Raw genomic sequence first — 11983 nt, 5'->3', positions numbered from 1 at the left:
AAGCACCCCGCCCGCAGACCCCGACAACCAACGGCCAGGGTTGTCGGGAAGAGGCCCTTGTCCTCATCAACATGGGGACAAGGCACCCCCCCATGTTGAGGGCACGCGGCCTGGTACGGCTCAGGAGGGGGGGGCGCTCGCTCGCCCCCCTTTCCTGGCCGGCCGGGTAGCGTGCTCGTACAAGGGTCTGTTGTGGACTTGGGGGGGACCCCCACGTCTCCGTCGTGGGCCCCGCCTACCTGGATACCCGCTCGAAATGAGCGGACTTTTCTCCGGGCGGGAAAAGTCCGCTCATTTCAAAAGTAGGGCGGACTGGCACACACACGGGCGGATTGTCCGCCGAAATGCGAGTCCAGCGGACAGTATTTCCAACATTCCGAAATACTTAGTCCGCCAGACTGCACGCTGAAAAAGTCCGCTGAAGCCCACACACGAGCGGACTGTCCGCTGAAATGTGTTTCAGCGGACTAAGTTGGACAGACAGTCCGCCCGTGTGTACACGGCCTCAGTCTGCCCCAAGTCCGGCGGAAAGATTGGACTGCAAAAATACTTTCTAAGTCCGCCGGACTTTACGCTGGGAAAGTCCGCTGAAGCCTACACACGATTGAATTGTCCGGTGAAATGCGTTTCGGCGGACTAAGTACGCCGGACAATTTGATCGTGTGTACGCGGCATGAGTCTTCTTTTTTTGTGGTTTTATGTATAAGTGTCTTTTATGTATACATTATATTGCCAAAAGTATTGGTACACCTAACTTTACATGCACATGAATTTTGATGGCATCCCAGTCTTAGTCCGTAGAGTTCACTATAACAATATATCAATATAACAGCTTCAACTCTTCTGGGAAGGCCATCCACAAGGTTAAGGAGTGTGTCTATGGGAATGTTTGACCATTCTTCCAGAAGAGCATTTGCGAGGTCAGGCACTGATGTTGGATGAGAAGGTCTGGCTCGCAGTCTTCGCTACAATTCATCCCAAAAGTGTTCTATCGAGTTGAGTTCAGGACTCTGCGCAGGCCAGTCAAGTTCCTCCACCCCAAACTCGCATATTCACACTTTATTGCCAAAAGTATTGGGCCACCCCTCTAAATCATTCGGTGGAGGGGGGGATTATGGTATGGTGTTGTTTTTCAGGGGTTGGGCTTGGCCCCTTCATTCCAGTAAAGGGAACTCTTAAGGCATCAGCATACCAAGACATTTTGGACAATTTCATGCTCCCAACTTTGTGGGAACAGTTTGGGGACGGCCCCTTCCTGTTCCAACATGACTGCACACCAGTGCACAAAGAAAGGTCCATAAAGACATGGATGAGCGCATTTGGGGTGGAGGAACTTGACTGGCCTGCACAGAGCCCTGACCTCAACCCGATAGAACACCTTTGGGATGAATTAAAGCGGAGACTTCGAGCCAGGCTTTCTCGTCCAACATCAGTGCCTGACCAAATGCGCTTCTGGAAGAATGGTCAAACATTCCCATAGACACGCTCCTAAACCTTGTGGACGGCCTTCCCAGAAGAGCTGAAGCTTTTATAGCTGCAAAGGGCGGAGCCAACTCAATATTGAACCCTACGGACTAAGACTGGGATGCCTTTAAAGTTCATGTGTGTGTAAAGGCAGGTGTCCCAATACTTAGTGTATCTTGGATTGGAGTTTTTTTTTCTTCTTCTAAATACATTATCAGCTATAATAGCGTCTTGAAGACATGATGGTGATATCTGGTTGCTGCCGGTGATACCCGGGGTGGAAGTCCGGCAATCAGGTATCTGGATGTAGGAAGTGTGATTTCAGTATAATTGATGTCTGCATTACATTTAAACATCCAGCTGAGCGTTTGACTTTCTCCAGGATGGTTATCTGGGTCCCCCTTTATCTGACACTTCCGTTCCTCCACCATTGGCCTCTCGCCCCCCCCCCTCCCCCCTCGCCCCCCGTTCCCCAGCGATCTCAGACTCCTTTGAATTGTTTGGCCTCTCCTTCCTCTCTCCCTCCTGGACAATCTACCTGGAACACTCTGCCTTTCATAGGTTCTCTTTTTGTCTTGCCAACAATGCTAATCGCGGATGGATCGGAGCCCAGAGCCTCCTGGAAGAGTCTCCGCACTGCCATTTAATCCTCTGACTTGACTTCACAGAGGCGCGGGGAGCAGAAGGTGGAAGTCTTGGCGGATTCTGGTACAACATTAAGCCTGACGGACGCACACCGGTCTGTTCTAGAAAATCCGTCCTATAGGAAGTATCATCGCCGTGTTGTAGAGCAGGATTGAAACAATGTCGCAATTGTCTTTTTACCGTGCAACATTTACGCTGCCGTCTAAGCAAACAAAAGATATTAAAGAGATATTAAACCCAAAAAGCAAACATTGATTATAATGCAGCTTACTCATTCTTACATGTGATGGCTGCATTAGTTTTCTTTTTTTAGGATTTCTTTTATTCTCACCTGGTGATCTGATAAGTCTGTTGTTTTTCAACAGAGCAAGCTGTCCTGCAGATGTAGCAGTTACAGGGTTGAGAGAAACCATTTACCACAGACGGGGGTGTGCTTACAACAATCAGCTTTTATTTGTGTGCATCGCACATGCGCCACCTCCATTGGTTAGCTCCCCTCCTGAATTTTCTTGCGCACAATTGTTGCAAGGACTTGAGTGGTGCCTTCTACTATCGGGAGGAACTGTTTGCTGTAACTGCTTATAAAAAGTGAGCTGGAGTTTGGCTTCAGTTTGTTAGTGTAACTAAATCTGCTAGTACATCTAAAGCCCCCATACACACTATCAGATTTTCTGCTGATTTTTGTCTTCAGATTTACCAAAACCATGTAATATGAGGTCAATCCTTAGGAGTTTCAATGTGTATGCAATCAGGCAGGCCCTTGCACTACAAGGTTTTGGTAAATCCGAAGACAAAGAACAGCAGAAAATCTGATAGTGTGTATGGGGCTTAACACTCCACCTTCCCCCCAGACTGACAATGCTGCTGTCTGCTGTGCCCCCTGTGCGCCTTCATCCAGAGTGTGGGAGTGCTCTAAATAAAGCTCTAATTCCAGTGTGTTACTGGCAAGATCACCAGGTAAATACAGAGAGGGGAAGAAGCCTTAAAAAAGAACACAAATGCAGCCACCACATCTAATGATTGTTAAACTGCAATATATTTACTTTTATGTTTATTTTATTATTTTTCTTAATTGCTTTTTATTTGTATTTATATTTATTATTTTTATTTATTATTATTATTATTATTATTATTATTATTATTTTATTATAATTTTACTTCTATTTTTATTTTATTTTATTATATTTTTTTACTTTATTTTATTATTTTATTTTATTTTTTTATATTTATTATTTTTCTTAACAATTTTTTATTTGTAGTTATATTTATTATTTTTATTCATTTATTATTATTATTTTTATTTTATTATAATTTTACTTTTTTTTATTATTATTTTTTACTTTCTTTTATTTTATTATTTTATTTATAATATTTATTATTTTATTATTTTTCTCAAATCTTTTTATATTTATTTGTATTTATATTTATTATTTTTATAAATTTATTATTTTTTCATTATTATTATCATTTTACTTTTATTTTTATTTTATTTTATTATTTTTCTTACATTTTTTCAGATTTATTATTTTTATTATTGTATTCTTTTTTAACTTTTAGTTAATTTTTTTTATTATTTTGTTTATATTTATTATTTTTATTATTGCAGTATTTTATTTTACTTATATTTTGTACAGGTCCTAGGCGTTTACAGTAAACATAATTGTCCCTAGTCGGGTTTGTCTTTTGAAAAGTAGCTGCATGTGCTCTATTCTAATCCAAAGTTCTATGACCTTGTAGACCACTACGGATGCCGTAGACTACACAGACCTGCATCTGCTTCTTTACCTTCACAAAGCTGTAAACAGCAGGCAAAGAGGAGTATTTAGTCATTCAGCTCTGAGATTTAGCTATTGCTCTTTGCATTTTCAGCAGAACAGTTAGGAATAGCCTGGTCAATTCCAAAAGGAGCCTCCCCCAATGTTCCCCTCCTAGCACAAATCCCCCCCGTTTTCCCACCCCCCCCCCAAATCACCACTCCTAGCATACCTCCCTTCCCACAATTCCCTGCCTATTCTTACCCCCTGTTGACCCCCAAATTCCCCCGCCCATCACAAATCCCCACCCCTCATCTCCTTGTTGCGCCCCCCTCCCCCAGCTCATATGATACCACAGTGCTTAGGGCAGTCACCCCTCCTGCCCACCCCATGTCCTGGCCCTGGCCTATGGCATTTAAATCCAGACCAGAGGAAGGAGCCACGGGACAGATGTAAAGGGCCCCTGGACCAATGGACAGGGCCCATGGACCGGGGGAAAGGGCCACACCGGACCGATGGAAAGGGCCCCAAGACCGATGAAAAGGGGCCTAGGACCGATGGAAAGGGCCCCATGACCGATGGAAGGGGCCCCAAGACCGATAAAAAGGGGCCTAGGGCCAATGGAAAGGGCCTTAGGCCTGATGGAAGGGGCCCCATGACTGATGGAAAGGGCCCCAAGACCGATGAAAAGGGGCTTAGGACCGATGGAAAGGGCCCCATGACCGATGTAAAGGGCCCCAAGACTGATGGAAAGGGCCTAAGGGCCTGATGGAAAGGGCCCATAGACTGATGGAAAGGGGCCTAGGACCGATGGAAAGGGCCTTAGGCCCGATGGAAGGGGCCCCAAGACTGATGGCAAGGGACCAAGGACTGATGGAAAGGGCCCATAGACTGATGGAAAGGGCCTTAGGCCCGATGGAAAGGGACCTAGGACCAATGGAAGGGGACCAAGGACTGATGGAAAGGGCCCATGGACTGATAGAAAGGGCCTTAGGCCCAATGGAAAAGGCCCCATGACCGATGGACAGGGCCCATGGACTGATGGAAAGTTCCTTAGGCCTGATGAAAAGGGTCCCATGACCGATAGACAGGGCCCGTGGGCCAATGGAAAGGACCCATGGACCGTGCATCAAAAACGCACCAGAACGCATCTAAACGCACCAAAAAAGCATGTCTTTATTGCAGGGGAGATTCCCCCTCTGTTTGTTCTGGTGACTGTTATCTCCGCTACAGAAAGTGAAGGTGGGGGGGTGGAGGAAAAAAACTTTTAACAAATACATCTGTGATGGTTACAGCTGTCTAGGGGGGGGGGGGGTGTCCCCTTCCTTCGGAGAGATTTCCTCTTACATCCTATCAGAGGCGTAACTAGAGCCTTCAGGGCCCCAGTGCAAGAAGGCTTAAAGGGCCCCTCACCCACCCCCGGCCAAGGCCCTTCCCACTGATCCCAGAGCCCTTTCCTCCCATCATGAGACCCTTTATTATGGGACCTTTGCGACCCCGGAAGTTCCGCCACTGGTGTAGCAGTGACATCATCTTTGCCCTGTACATTACCGAGCTGTGGGAGGGAACAAGCAGGCTCCACCCACTATAGGCAGCCTGCAGAAAACTACAGAAGGGGGTGGAGACCAGACCAGTCACCCTGTACTTGGAGAGAGAGAGATCAGAGCTGTGGGAGGAGCCCAGCAGGCTCCACCCACTACAGGTTGCCTGCAGAAAACTAAAGGAGGGGGCGGAGACAAGACCGGTCACCCTGCACAAGGAGAGAGATCAGCGGTGAGCGGTCTTTATTACAGGAAGTCTCACACTGGATTACTGCACAGATCTGGAAGAAATACACAAAGCACACCAAGAATCTAGATTCTAGAAGAATACACACGATGAATGGATTTGGATATTTGCTGATCTCGGAGTTCTGCTTTAACCATTCCCCACTCTACCAAAAAGAACAAAAAACTCTTTGCTTTAGGTAGACTTTAATAATCACATTTTAAAATCTGTTTCTGTCTGTTAGACCTCAAAAAAAAAAAAGTAGTTTTGTGAAACCAGGAAAGGAAAGAATAACCCAACTGCAAGCCGACACTGGAGTGTGAATGATGAGAAGAATGATTCAGCAGAAGTAATCTGTTTCCCATTCACCCCTATCTACCCCTTCTATACACTCACACTCTGATCTGCAGATAAAACTTCACATGGAAGAGGAATTTCTGTGTCTGCTTCCTCCTTAGAAGGAGCGCCTACAACCTTGCACATCTTCCAAGCCATGCTGGATGTATAGGTGACTAGCATAGCTCCCAACTGTCTCAGATTTTGAGGGAATGTCCCTTATTTCGAGGGACTGTAATTGATTTCGGGGGACTGTCCTTGATTTCGAGGGAATGTCCCTGATTTTGGGGGACTGTCCCTGATTTCGAGAGAATGTGCCTGATTTTGAGGGGAATGTCCCTGATTTCGAGAGACTGTCCCTGATTTCGAGGGAATGTCCCTGATTTCGGGGGAATGTCCCTGATTTCGAGAGACTGTCCCTGATTTCGAGGGACTGTGCTTGATTTCGGGGGGACGGTCTCTGATTTCGAGGGACTGTCCTTGATTTCGGGGGACTGTCTCTGATTTCGAGGGACTGTCCCTGATTTCGGGGGAATGTCCCTGATTTCGAGAGACTGTCCCTGATTTCGAGGGACTGTCCTTGATTTCGGGGGGATGGTCTCTGATTTCGAGGGAATGTCCCTGATTTCGAGGGACTGTCCCTGATTTCGGGGGAATGTCCCTGATTTCGAGAGACTGTCCCAGATTTCGAGGGACTGTCCCTGATTTCAGGGGACTGTCCTTGATTTTGAGGGACTGTCCCTGATTTCAAGGGAATGCCCCTGATTTCGGGGGACTGTCCCTGATTTCGAGGGACTGTCCCTGATTTTGAGGGGACTGTCCCTGATTTGGAACAAAGTCCCTCTGTCCCTCTTTCCTTCCCACCTGTCCCTCATTTTGGTCTGATCTGTATAATTGTATATAAAATGCAAAAAAATCCCCCCTCCCCTTTTTTTTCCTCCATTTACAGTTGTTTAGTCCTTTTTAACTGAATGCTGGAAGCCATACACTGGCCCATTTTATCGTCAGCCTACAGTCCAACTTAGTCATCTTTTCTTGTCCTGGTTTAAAATCTGCCAAATTTTATGATTTGTCTTTAACATTATGCTGTTGTATTTATCGCACTTAAATTGGTGGAGGATTCATCTCCGACCATTATACTGTACTGTAAAGTTGTGATTTCCTTTTTATATATATATATAGAACAATATGGTGACCGGGGTAATTGGCGCTACCTCATTACAAATAAAATCTCATTACAAATAAAATGAAAATAAATCCTTCTTCCGGGATTCCTCAAATCCTTTAGAATCCTACTTATTTCTATTAAAATCAAGAAAAAACGTCAACAAGAACAATTCCTGCTAGACTCTATTACAATCACAAAGATGGTCTAATGTGTATCGGCCACAGCCCTACATAGTAAGGTCGGTATATATAATATATAGTCCCGAATAAATCATGTGTCCATCCTAAAAGATAAAATAAAAAGGACTAAATGCCAAAAGATGATACTAAATGCGATTTTTCAAGTTACAAGCTACTCAAATATCCCAAAAGAACAAAAATTTGATGGCCAATCAGATGCCGATGTATCTGGGGTTTTTTCTTATTTAAGATGCAGGACGTAGTAGCGTGACACCGCCGCTGAAGACGTCAGTGACGAAACGCGTTCGACGGAGTTACGCCTATTACGTCAGTTCTGGGTCGCCGACGTTCGTTGGAACGCAGTTGGAGTGCAAGCCGAAAACTGCAGATCCACCGTACGGCTTCCACGGTCGGATTGATATTCACGCTAGAAGGGCTCTATCCCTGGGGGACTTACAAAAACTGGAGTGACCATATGCAACAGGGTATATCCCGGGACATTGCTTTTAAGTGGTTTTTGCACTCATAGTCCTTTTTGTTTTTTATGGGATAAAGTGCCATTAGTTGTGGTTTATTATCTTTCTCTCAGCTTGGTTCTATGATTTACAAACTGTTTTTCTGGAACGACACCATTTATTTACATATGGGGGCTGAGTGATTTTTTAGTGGACTGTGTTTCCATATCTTTTTCTCAATATATGAGATTTGCTTTTTCCACTTTTTATTTTATGGTTTTTATTATTGTTTTTTATTTTTTTAATATTTTTTGTGGCAATAAATTAATTTTTTATACAAATTACACTATGGAGGCTTAAATTTTTTTCTTATGAGGATATATGAAATCTCCCTCTGGATGCGATTGAGGAGCTGGATATCGGCAGACTTTGATCTCAAGGTGAACTACCCCTGCAGGGGTGCATTCTTCTGGTGAGTGGGGTATCTTGTGGGGGAACACAGAAGTCACGTTGAAGATTGCACAAGAAGCACTAAAGTCACTTTTGAACATTTTGCAATTGCACCACTGAAGATTTTTTGGATAATTTGGACACTATTTTTGTATTTTTATCTATAATTTTATTATTATTATTATTATTTTTTTATTATTATTTTTTCTTTTAATCATCTTTAAGCATATACATTTTTTCACTATGGATTGTGTATTTAATTTGTTGGCTGATTGATTTTTTGATTTTTTGCTTTTTCACTTGCACTTTTTGATGCACTTTTCATATATATATATATATATATATATATATATATTTTTTTTCATATATATGTTTGTAATAGCATTTGCACTTTTATAGTTTGCACTTTTATAGCTTGTACATCCAGGATTTGAATTAGAATCTCACTAGCACATATATACATATGCCTCTTACTGGGAATTTGTTGATTTAATTACATCTTGGCACCAATGCGATTTTAGGCAATATTGCACTTAGCAACAGATAAAGGAATTTTTTGTTTGTTGTTTTTTTGGTTTCTAGTTCTCCCCTCTCTCCTTTGTTTACTGGATCTATCTGTCAATCTTAGGAATTAATTTCCAGTAGGAAGAGTGTTTTTTGTTCTTTTGGGATATTTGAGTAGCTTGTAACTTGAAAAATCGCATTTAGTATCATCTTTTGGCATTTAGTCCTTTTTATTTTATCTTTTAGGATGGACACGATTTATTCGGGACTATATATTATTCAGGGTTCAGGGGTGATTTGCCATGTTAGCACACATAGTGTTTTGCTTTTAGGCCAAAAAGTTCATACGTTGGTTTCATCTGACCAGAGCACCTTCTTCCACATGTTTGCTGTGTCCCCCACATGGCTTCTCACAAACTTCAAATGGGACTTCTTATGACTTTCTTTCACCAATGTCTTTCTTCTTTCCACTCTTCCATAAAGGTCAGATTTGTGGAGAGACGACTAATAGTTGTCCTGTGGACAGATTCTCCCCCCTGAGCTGTGGATCTCTGCAGTTCCTCCAGAGTTACCATGGACCTCTTGGCTGCTCCTCTGATGAATGCTCTCCTTGCCAGGCCGGTCAGTTTAGGTGGACGGCCATGTCTTGGTAGGTTTGCCGTTGTGCCATACTCTTTCCATTTTCTGATGATGGATTGAACAGAGCTCCGTGAGATGGTCAAAGCTTTTTCTAGGCACTGTATCTTCTGAATCCTCATTACAAGGAGGGAGCAGCTCGGCAGAGAATTGTCCTTCTCTGCAGCATGCTGGTAGAGGACAGACCATTCTACTCAGGCTGTGGCTGCTTTCTAAAGAAAACAAACTTTAGCCTTTGCACATCTTTTGTTTTCGATGCACCTGGAACACATTTAGCCGATTTCAATTATTTATTTTTCTTTTTTTTAATGTTGCGACTGCCAGTCCTTTTTTATTATTGCCCAGACTGTATCTGCGGGTGACCCCGCAGCCTCTAATGAGCACAGATTCTGTAAAAGGATTATAGAAGAGGGCTTCGTATTCTGAAGCTTCTGTCGCTTTGGTATGTGTAGTTCTCCTTTCATCTGCTCCCAGCAAACCCAGCCTAGAAATTCTTTCAGTAAATCCAGTGTCTCGTTTCCCTCCCGTGTCTCACCAGCAAAGTGTAGAGAGTCCTGGGAACAGAGCGCGCCTGTAATGTGAGCCAGGGAAACGTCCAGAGAGCCAGGTACGCCACAGACAGAGGCCATGAGACAAGCCGCAATCAAAAGTCAGCTCTGTGGAGCGGCAGACATTCTCTTCTAGAGGAACTGCAAGTCGCAGCATGCCCTGGAAACCACGGGTGATGAAAGAGGCTGGGTTAGCAAATTTGTGATACCCAAAGAGGACAAGAATGCTGGTTTAAAAAAAAAAAAGTAATTCTGCCTTGCCGTATCGGGACATCGTCTATACCAATAAATGAGCATTTCCTCCTTTTTTGTTTTAAAATTTTGGCTTAAAACTGCCCTATCATTGGTGTCAGTGTAGGGACTTGTGCCCCAATGTTGCTGTCAGTGGGAGGAATAGTGCCCCATCATTGATGTCAATGGGAAGGATAGTGATCCATCATTGGTTTCAGTGGGGCCAAAACTGCCCCATCATTGGGGGTCAGTGGGAGGAATAGTGCCAAATGGTATAAGTGGTTTTAGTGGGGCAAATACTGCCCCATCATTCGTGTCAATAGGAAGGATAGTGCCCCATCATTGATATCAGTGGGAGGAATAATGTCCCATCATTGGTGTCAGTGCGGCAATTGGCGAATACTGCTCCATCACTGGTGTCAGTGGTGGGAAGAGTGCCCCATCATTGGTTCCAGTGGCAGGAAGAGTGCCCCATCATTCATTTCAGTGGGAGAACAGTGCCACATCATTGGTGTCAGTATGAGGAATAGAGCCCCATCATTGATGTCAGTGGGAGAAATAGTACCCCATCATTGGCATTGGTGGGAGGAATAGTGCCCCACCATTGGTGTCAGTGGGAGGAATAGAGCACCATCATTGGTTTTAGTTGGGCAAATACTGCCCCATCATTGGTGTCAATAGGAAGAATAGTGCCCCATCATTGATGTCAGTGGGAGGAATAGTGGTCCATCACTGGTGTCAGTGGGAGGAATAGTGTCCCATCATTGGTGTCAGTGTGGCGATTGGCGAATACTGAGCCATCATTGGTGTCAGTGGGAGGAATAACGACCCTTCATTGGTGTGAGAGGAATAGTGCCCCATCATTGGCATTAGTGGAAGGAATAGTGCCCCATCATTGGTATTAGTGGAAGGAATAGTGCCCCATCATTGATATTAGTGGAAGGAATAGTGCCCCATCATTGGCATTAGTGGGAGGAATAGTGCCCCATCATTGGTATTAGTGGAAGGAATAGTGCCCGATCATTGGTATTAGTTGGAAGGAATAGTGCCTCATCATTGGCATTAGTGGGAGGAATAGTGCCCCAACATTGCTGTCAGTGGGAGTAATACTGCCCCATCAGTGGTGTCAGTGGAAGAAATAATGTCCCATCACTGGCGTAAGTGAGAGGGATAGTGCCCCATCATTGGTATTAGTGGGAGGAATAGTGCCCCATCATTGGTGCCAGTGAGAAGAATATTACCCAATCACTGGTGTTAGTGGTAGTAATACTGCCCCATCTTTAATGTCAGTGGGGGGGGGGGAATAACGCCCCATCATTGGTAATAGTGGGGGGAATGGTGCCCCATCATTGGTATCAGTGGGAGGAATAGTGGCTCATTGTGGGTGTCAATAAGAGGATTGTGCCCCACAGTTGATTACCAGTGAGAGGAATATTGCCCCAAGGCCACTGCTCTAGACTATTAAATATTAGGAATGGAAAATACTAATCACTAGGGTGCCACTTATAGCAAATGTATTCTACACCTCCAGTGCATCAGGAGAAATCAAAAAGTCAGGAAATAAAATATATTTTGCCATTCTTAGCTCTCTGGGTTAAATTTACCAAAATTGGATATGCAGAGGAAAGGGGGACTTCTCAGCTTCTGCGTTCCTCTTGCCGTCTCTTGTATCAGGGAAAGAACTCATAGCTGAGACAAGTTGCTGTTATGAATCAGCCGTCTCCCTTGTAGATGTTGTCAGATTTGCCAGAGCTTTGGAGGTCGGACTTTCATAACCAGGTTAAGGCCGGATTCACACCTATGGCATTTTTTGTGCTTTTCACATTTTGCAGATTTGCACTACAGT

This window comes from Lithobates pipiens, unplaced genomic scaffold (assembly GCF_037356315.1).
Source record: "Lithobates pipiens isolate NorthernLeopardFrog02 unplaced genomic scaffold, aLitPip1_a1.2 Scaffold_22, whole genome shotgun sequence".
Classification (NCBI taxonomy): Eukaryota; Metazoa; Chordata; class Amphibia; order Anura; family Ranidae; genus Lithobates; species Lithobates pipiens.
The sequence above is the reverse complement of the archived record's forward strand: the minus strand, read 5'-3'. Positions refer to the sequence as shown.